Source organism: Miscanthus floridulus, chromosome 8, assembly GCF_019320115.1.
Source record: "Miscanthus floridulus cultivar M001 chromosome 8, ASM1932011v1, whole genome shotgun sequence".
NCBI classification, from domain to species: Eukaryota; Viridiplantae; Streptophyta; class Magnoliopsida; order Poales; family Poaceae; genus Miscanthus; species Miscanthus floridulus.
The window spans coordinates 3,399,248-3,408,084 of NC_089587.1; positions in this window are offsets into that span (position 1 = coordinate 3,399,248).

Genomic DNA, 8,837 nt, shown 5'->3' on the forward strand with positions numbered 1-8,837 from the left:
GATACACTAGAACTAATTTAAACTAAAATTAGCTACCTAATAATTAGCTCGTGGTATCAAACATGCCCTTTTTCGATCACAACTAAAGGTGACAGCAGATCGGCTAATATACTGGTTGAGTAAATACTATTCACAAATTGTTTTTAATAGGTCAAATTTCATACTGTTTTGTATCGACGGGTAAAATTTTACATCTGTATTCACGGGTAACATTACGCTTGGATCCTTATCTATCGGGTATGATACCTGTAGGTTATCTACATTTAGATTGTCACTAGAATAAATAAAATCTTTTGTGTTTTTTTATCGGCCGGTATTATTGTATACATACTATATCTGTGGGTAAATTTTTTGTATCCGTTTTTCCTATACCGATCGGGTGCAATACCCACAGATACAATTGCCGTCCCTGGTTACAATGTACATTTTGGTTGCAGCTAGCGTGCATATACGACGAAGGAAAGCTGGTCCGTGAATCTTGTGTGGCATGTAGTAGACGTTCGGTCTTGGCATACGTGACCGGTGACCTTCTGGGAGCTTAGCTTATTCTGCTAGCTACGACTGTGAAGTTGTCAAGTCATGGACATTTTCACAGCGGGACAGGTGAAACATTTTCGGCCGGGCCAACCCATTTTGACGAGACGAAGTCAATTATGCACGATCACATTTCCCGATGTGATAGTAGTTTATTTACCTACCATCTCCTGTCCTACTCCTAGGGGTTCCAAAATTTTTGGCAAAATGGGTACTGTAGTATTTTCGTTGTTATTTAGCAAATAATGTCCAATCATAGTCTAATTAGGCTTAAAAGATTCGTCTCGTGGATTTCGTCTAAACTGTGTAATTAATTTTATTTTTTATTTATATCTAATACTTCATACATGCGTCTAAAGATTCGATGTGACGAGGAATATGAAAAATTTTGTAAAATTTTTAGGGAACTAAACTGGGCCCTAGAAGAAGACGAAATATAGAAAGCTTGCCAAAGGAAATATTAATGAATGGCTGCTAAGGCAACTGCTTAATCGCCCTGTTCACTTGGTTTATAAGTCATATTTTTCAGTCAACGAATAGTATTTTTCTCTCACAACAAATCAGCTCACAGTACTTTCAGCCATGACTTATCAGCCAAGCGAACAGGACAAATAAACGAATGGCTGCTATGGCAGCAGGTGCACAGTTAGCGCCCTACGTCTTCCTAACTCATTGCCCAGCGGCGGCGACTGGGGTTGACGGGGACTTGCCGGGGGAGTCCACCTTCCCCGTGTCAGAGGGAGTCCTTCCTCTCTCCTACTAGGCCTCTAGATACCGGGGTCTTCTTCGGTCGTCTGTTTGATGATTTTTGCCATGGTTTTCTCGCTATGTTCGCTTGAACTTATTAGCCATGGTATAATATTTTTCTTTCACAACAAATCAGCTTCAGCTGATTTATCAACCCCAAAACCATCAGCCGAACAACTTCTGGTCATTGCAGACTCATCTAGGGTTTTGAGGTCAAGGGGGGTGATAAGGGGATCCCTAGCGATCTTTCCCACCTAAAGTTGTTTGTGTCGTCGATCTCACAATCCCGTCTGTGGCGATGGAGATTGCAGAGGATTTGTCTCTCAACTTGATGGGTCCTCACGGCGAGGCCCGTCAGGAGCAATGAATCTTTTAAGGTATAACTACTGAGGGCTGGACTCTCAGGACTCTCTCGGACAGTTCAAGAGTAGGAGCAAAAAGTCCCCGCTTGGTCTTCTTATCTGAAACAAGAATGTCAGGCGATCGTGCTATGAATTTGAGGTGGAGATTGGGGCTCAAACATGCTGTTGCCATTGATAGTACTAATACAGGTGGTGGTTTTGGCTTTATTTTGGCATGAGTCGGTTGATGTTCACTTGATTGAAAAACATAGATGTTTCATTGATGTGCATGTTCGTGAATCGGGTACTTTGCCTCTTTCGAATCACCTTTGTTTATGGTGAACCCAGGACTAAAGATAGACACCTTATGTGGGAATTGATGAGAATGTTGCGTGGGGCGTTTGAGCCGTGGCTGCTGATTGGTGATTTTAATGAAGCTATGTGGAGCTATGAACATTTTTTAGCTTATCAGCATCCGGAAAGACAGATGGCTGCGTTTCGGGATGTGCTCGCTGATTGTGGACCGACAGACCTTGGCTTCGTGGGCTTGCCTTTCACGTATGATAATGGCAGGGACGACAACGCCAATGTAAAGGTTCGATTGGATAGGGAGGTGGACGGTTCAAATTTGCGAGACATGCTCAGTGTGGCTACTCTGCACCATCTAGTTTCATGATAAGTTCCATTGTAAGCAACATTTCAGTGGACTTTGGCATTTTTTTAAAAAAATGCTCAACTAAAGAACCCTAAGCCTATAGCTACACATGCATGCTAAATTTCTAACATACATTTCACAGATAAAATACCAAACCAACCATACACCCCTAGTTTAGGGTTCTAACCCTATCACACCAATATAATCAAATCTGGCCGAATGAAATGCAAGAGAAGAGGCAGGATTAGCACGGGGAAGTGATACCACGTGAGATCAGGGCTCCTTAGGGTCAGATTTGGAAGCTACAGTTCATGGGGAGTGAATGGGAGTGAAGCTACGGTTCATGTGGAGTGAATGGGAGAGAAAGAAGAGGTGGCGCACCGCAAGAGAGGAGGAGGAAGAAGAAGGGTCTGACACGTTTTAGGTTCCTAGACGTCGATGTGAGCTGACTAAACACCGAGGCACGAGGGTCAGCACTAAATGACCTCACCGAGGCTTGGTGAGGCCATGCCATGTTGGCGCTAATGTGGCAGACTTCGGTGCAACTTGACATAACATCGATGTGAAGACCTCGACATTGTGTTATTTAACGTTGGGCTTTGAAAAGTTTCTAGAAGGATATAGTTGTTAATATAGTTTTTAGAAAGGGCTAAAATGCAAAATTGAACACTGTGTGACAACAACCGTCGCTGTTGGGGGCCCAATCCATCGGGTGGTCGAAAGCCTATGTAAGAAGGTTAGGGCAAATACTCCCGCTCGGCCCATTTACAGAACAAAAGCCCAGTGACCAGTGCCGCGTGCGTCGACCGCTATAAAGCGCTAGGGTTTTACGCCTCTCTGCCGCCACTTCTCCCAACCCGACCACGCCGTGCCTCCGCCTTCACCTCGAACCCTAGGCGAGCGGAGCAAGGAAGGAAATGGTACGTGTGAGCCGCTGCTGCCGCCGCGGCCTCCCCCTATGCCTCTGTCCGTCTGTCCGCTAACATGGTGTTGTTGCTGTGGCTCGTAGGGGAAGGGTATGGGCAGCTTCGGCACATGGGCGGCGCCAGGGGTATGCCCATGTATTCCATGGAATACCCATGATTTATGTGACAAACACAAATATATGTATACATGTATAATGATACAACATGTTAGTTTGTTGAATGTTGCAAATATGTAGCCCATAAGCCCAATAGAACAACTAGTAGCAGCAACCCACGAACTCAAAAAGACAGAAACCCATCGACCGTACTCCTGTCCCTATCTCCTGCTCCCGTCTGTTGCTCGCATCGATCGGAAGGGCGGCGGCTGCACCGGTGGGCAGCGGCACGGTAGGCCGGCTCTCCCCCTCGTCCATTCAGCCCTTGCCCGGTTGGCCCCTCACCCATCGGCCCTCTGGCAGTCGGGACGCGGCAGCGCCTTGCGCCTGGAACTCCTCTGGCGGCGGCGGTCAGTGGTCTTTGCAGGCTCCCTCTCGGCTCCGGCGTCCTGGTGTCTGACCCTCCCCCTTAGCACCTCTCTCATCTGCGGCTTGAAGCAATAGCACGACAAACACAAAAAAACCCCAGATCCATTCTTGATTCTTCAGAGTAAGAATTGAAGGTTTCGTTTTCTATTTTTTGTTGCATTGTGTTCTTTTTTTGAAAGAAATGTTGCATTGTTTTTCTTGTAACGTAGATAAAGAATTTATACTTTGATTATTACCAGGGGTGACACCGGTTCACTTTGCCTGGTGCCTTGTTACTAGGGTAAAAAAATAATTTACCTAGCATATATTTTAAGAAAATTATATATATACTACTTGAGCTGAGCTGTGCACCACGATCAATTTTGTACTGGTTTTGTCCCTTATTACTATTGCATATGCATCGAATTTTTTTTATACTTGGAATACCCAGTCGTGAAATCCTAGGTCCACCACTGCTTCGGCAAGCGCTGGAACAAGACGCACATGCTCTGCATCCGCTGCAGCCGCCGCAGCTTCCACCTCTAGAAGAGCACCTGCTCCTCCTGCGGGTACCCCGCCGCCCGCATCCGCAAGTGTAAGATCCGCCTCCTCGCTTCCTCTCTTCTTCCGTTTCCCCCGCTTCTAGATCTAGCCAGTTTTGTCCTGTGATGTTGCTCCGTGTTGCCATGTATCTAGATGGTCAAACAGTGTGATTTGGTATGTTTTATTATGATCTTAAAAACTGCATGAACTTTTGAACGTTGTCACGTATGTAGTAGGGTTCATGCTTGTAACTTTCTGTTCATTATTATGCTACCGGCTTATGTGCTTTCTACTTAATGTGCTGCTGAATTCGTTTCTGCGGGAAATGATGAATAAAACATTGGTCCGTGCTTGTAACTCACGATCGCTTCCATGATAAACATTGACAGTAATTTGTTTAAGACGATTTTATCCGGAAACGGTGAAAGGTAAATCTTTTGTCGCTAGCACTTCCGCGATGAACATAGCCACTTGACAGCAAGTTCGTTAAAAAAAACGCTGACAGTAAGAGAAACACGTTGTACTGCTGTTCCTTCAGCTGCATCAGGTAACAATGTCAGTGTAAGTGCAACTGGAAATCGACCACTCATCAGTCTTGCCGACCATAGCCGAGCACGACAGAGGCTGTCCAACCACACACTATGATTAGAGGTAGAAGAAGAGAGAGAACAGAGCATACACAACAGTACAACCATCAGCGTTGGCCGGAACCCTGTATAGGAGATGGCAAATCTGAACTCATTTTGTTGAGTTGCAGTGGCAAATTATATATACAACTCTACACATCTAGTCCTAATACAGCTGCCATGCTACAACAATGACTAGATAACACAGCAGGGCTGACTCTGGCGCCTGTCCCTACATGTGGCTATAGTCCGACAGGTGAGCCATTCAGCGCCTGCCTCTACAGCGGCTATAGTACCACAACAGGGAGCCTTTTCGGCGTCGCCTTCCCTTGCTGTGTATTCACACAAGGAAACAGTATATTATCTAACAATTCTTTCCCTAATCCTACTGCTATCCCTTGTACCCTCTCCATGCCGATCATCTCCTTCTGCTCCGTGAGTCGAAGACGTCCGAGCGGCTTGGTGAGTACATCCGCAAGTTGCCGACCAGTTTCAACGAACTCAATGACGATTTGCCCTTCATCGACACAGTCCCTAAGGAAGTGGAACTTCACGTCGATGTGCTTGCTCTGGTCGTGGAGAACCGGATTCTTCGCGAGGGGCGATCGTGGGCTGGTTGTGCACCATCAGTGCTGGTGGGTGAGCTTCCGCACCGGTCAGCTCGCCCAGCAGCCGGCGTAGCCACATAATTTGGCACACCACTGTGGCCGCCGCTACGTACTCTGCCTCGCACGTAGATAGCGCCACCACCTTTTGTTTCAGCGTCAGCCATAAAATTGGAGCCGACCCGAGGAAGACAAGCACGCCAGAGGTGCTCTGTCGTCCGTCGATGTCCCCCGCTATGTCTACATCGCTGAACACAGTGAGCTGCAGCCTACTCCCGTCGGTCATTGGAAAGATGATCCCCTAATTCACCTTCCCCATGACGTAGCGTAGTAGCCGCTTCACCATAGCCCAGTGATCCTCTCTAGGATCTTCCATGAAGCGACTGACATAGCCCACGGCGAACGCAATGTCCGGCCTCATGTGGACTAGGTAGCGCAGACCGCCGACGATGCTCAGATAGAGTGTTGCATCCACCTTCGCCGCGATGCTAGCCTTCGTCAGCTTCAGCCGCTCCTCCAACGGAGTCACACATGGCTTGCCCTCAGCCATACCGCTCCGCTCCAATAGCTTCGAGGCATACGTGCTTTGACCGAGCGTGAGTTCGAGGCATACGTGCTCTGACCGAGCGTGAGTTTCTCCTTTCCCTATCTCACCTCGATGCCAAGGTAGTAGAAGAGTGCGCCGAGGTCGCTCAATCGAAAATGAGCCATCATCTCACGCTTGAAGTTGTTGATGTCCTCCGTGCGCGCATCGGTGACGATCAAGTCGTCCACATACATGCCGACGACGAGCTCATCTTTCCCCTGTCACCGCATGTAGAGCGCATGCTCGGTTGCGCACCGCTGAAACCCAAGCTCGCCCAGCATGGCATCAAGCTTGGCGTTCTATGCTCATGGGGCCTGCCGTAGCCCGTAGAGCGCCTTGCGCAGTCGGAGCATCTTGTGCTCTGCTCCCTTGATGGTGAAACCTAGAGGTTGCCTAAGGAAGACCGCCTCCGCCAGCTCGCCATTGTGAAAGGCCGATTTAATGTCCAAGTGATGGATGCGCCAGTCCTTTGCTGCTGCCAAGGCTAGTAGCAAACGAACAGACTCCATGCGCGCTACTGGCGCAAAGACTTCCTCAAAGTCGATGCCCTCGTACTGAATAAAGCCTCGGGCGACGAGGCGCGCCTTATGCTTGATAATGACGCCGAGCTCGTCCCGCTTGACCTTGCACACCCACTTTAGGCTGATCGGATGGCATCCTAGAGGTTGATCGGTGAGCTCCTAAGTCTTGTTTTCCTCTATCACCTTCATCTCCTCTAGCATCACCCGTCACCAGTTTCCATCGCGCTCCACCAGCACGAATGTGGGTGGTTCCTCTGCACTGACGAGCAGTAGCTCTTGGTCATTGAGCAGCTGACCAGCCAGTCCTGAGGGCCCTATGCCACCGCCGATGTCATCCAGCCTGCGGAACCGCACCTCCTCACCTTCGTGAAAGGCATCCATGAACTCAGTGATGTCACTTGGAGGTGAGACGAACTTGATCGGCATAGATGGAGTTCTATGTTCCACCGGAGTGCTCGGCATAGCACCTAGAGTGCTCAACACCCTAGTTGCAGTGCTCGACACTACTTCTAGACAGCTCGTCACTACTCCTACAGTGCTCGACACACTATAGGAGTGCTCAGCCTCAGTCTTGGAGTGATCGACACCACTGTAAGACCTCTTGGCTCTGCATCAGGAGTGCTCGGCACCCATCCTAGAGTGGTCGCTACCACTGCAGAACCTCCCGGCACCACTCCTGGCGTGCTCAACATCCCTCCAGGAGTGCTCGGCACTTCTCCCGGAGTGCTCGACATCCCTCCCAAAGTGCTCAGCACTGCCCTAGGAGTGCTCAGCTCTGCCGCTGGAGTGCTCGGCACCTCCTCCCCAGCATCTCCACCACTGTGGATGACCAAGTGCTCAGCGACGAAGGTGCTGGTGAAGCCGACAACTTCCTCATGCTCGGATTGTTCTAGTCCCAAGCCGCCTTCTCATCGAACACGATATCGCATGAGACAAGCACCTTGTCTCCGCGTGGGTCACAGAGCCAGTACACCTTGGTACCCTCTATATTGAAACGACCCCGATTTCCGTGAAGGGAAATCCACAGTGTCGAAGTGTAATAAGACCGTTGAAGACCATATTATCCAGATTCCAGTCGAATATCACATCCATACAACGATAATATCAGAGTACAAATAGTGCAGAATTACATAATTTATTACATCGCCGCATTGGCGGAATCAAAAGTAGCATTCATTTAGAACAGCTTGAAGATAAGATCGCCAAACTCGAGCGTAGGCACGAACCCCTCATCCATCAAACTCCTCAGAGCTATACTCCTCAGCAGAACCTGTGTGCCAAAATTTATCAGTACGATTTGTACTGGCCACTCCCATCCCTATGAGCATTGCTTTGTGGAAATTGGATGCAAGTTGGACATAGTCAAAGGAACCTATAAAGCTGGGGTTTCCTATGCATTAGCATATCAAGTAAATAATAATAGTTTATCAAGTTTTAACACCATTCCCACACACATTCCACCCCATTCCCTTTTCCGAGCCAGGTTTCGATCCTAGGATCGATATACCACCATCTCCGTATCATCACATACCATACAACGATAATATAAGAGTACAAATAGTGCGGAATTACATAATTTATTACATCGCCGCATTGGCGGAATCAAAAGTAGCATTCATTTAGAATAGCTTGAAGATAAGATCGCTAAACTCGAGCGTAGGCACGAACCCCTCATCCGTCAAACTCCTCGGAGCTATACTTCTCAGCAGAACCTATGTGCCAAAATGTATCAGTACGATTTGTGCTGTGAGTGGGTGTGCTGTGCTTGTGTGCCTAGAGACCGGGGATGGCCTTGGCCTACGCGCTCACGGTATGGAGCGCCATGGCCAGAGTAGCAAGGTCGGCGGTGAGCAGGGGAAGAATCGGGGGCTCACCGTGGGTGCTGTGAAGAGAGGATGGTGGTTGCAAGTGACGAGTTGCGGCCGTGTAGCTCCGGAAGCAGGTGCCGTGCAGTGTCATCCGCTCCGGCTTGATCCGCGGCGGTGCTCTGAACTACCGGCATGCTCCCGGTCCTCCTCCCGGTAGTGGCTCCGTTCTCCTCTCTCGAACTCCTCCTCACCTTCTATTCTCGATGTGAAGTGGTTGGCCACCAAGTGGCGGCGGGGCGATGGGACAAGCGCCTAGGGCAACCGGGATCGGGGGCTCTTATAGCCGAGCTCGGCCATGGAGCCCGCGGTTCGACGGCTGGAGATTGAGGAGGATCGGAGGCGTGCATCTCATCCAACGGCCGTGCATGGTTGCGTGGGCGCG